The sequence below is a fragment of the Triticum urartu genome, chromosome 7A, assembly GCF_056163025.1.
Source record: "Triticum urartu cultivar PI428250 chromosome 7A, HENAU_Tu73, whole genome shotgun sequence".
NCBI classification, from domain to species: domain Eukaryota; kingdom Viridiplantae; phylum Streptophyta; class Magnoliopsida; order Poales; family Poaceae; genus Triticum; species Triticum urartu.
In genome coordinates, this window is record NC_141879.1 from 582904627 (window position 1) to 582905395 (window position 769).

Sequence of the window (769 nt, forward strand, 5' to 3'; positions counted from 1 at the left end):
CGTTTCCTCTTGCGTTGCCACGGTCGCCCCTACCGTTGGGCTTGTTGTTGAAGTTCCAGGCGCGGTCACCACCGCCACTGCCGTCTTGTTTGTTATTGAAGACGCGGCCGCGGTCACGGCCGCCGCCGCTATTGTCCTTTTGCTTGTTGAAGCACCCGCATGTTGCAGCATTTGCAGAGGACTGAGAGCCCCCCGCCCCGCGCGCGAAGATTCATGCGAGTCTCGAAGCTCAAAAGTTGCGAGTACAGCTCCAGGACAGTAACAGGTTCAACCTGTGAGCACATGGCGGACACCACGAGATCGAACTCATCCTCCAGTCTGGCGAGGATGTGGGAGACCACATCTTCCTCGTCCACCTATTTTCCTGAGGTAATCAACTCATCACAAAGGGTTCTGATCTTATCAATGTACTATGTAATGGTGGAGTTGCCCTTCTGAAGATTCGCCAATGCGACTCTGACATCGACAGACCGCGCTCGGGTATGCAAGGTGAGCATCCCTTGCACGGTGTTCCATAGCTTTGCTGCGGTGTGGCAAGTTGCCACTTGGATGGCCATCTCAGGTGGTAGCATGGTCAGCAGGTAGGAGAAAACCTGGTGATCCCGAGCGTACCATGTGCTGAACTCCAGGTTGGGGACCTTCGACTTGGTCTGGCCATCGTCGCTAGTGACCTCGATCATCATGGGCGGCACCACCTGCTGCAGATCGAGGAAGCCCGCCATCTGCGGCCCCTGATGGCAGAGAGGATGGTGGCGCGTGAGAGTGCTTT

At 56.6% G+C, this 769-nt stretch overlaps 1 pseudogene; it reads right to left on the reverse strand.

Moving 5' to 3' along the window:
* Positions 1 to 220: 220 nt before the first annotated feature.
* Positions 221 to 359, reverse strand: LOC125526125 (small nucleolar RNA Z247; annotated as a pseudogene).
* Positions 360 to 769: the final 410 nt, after the last annotated feature.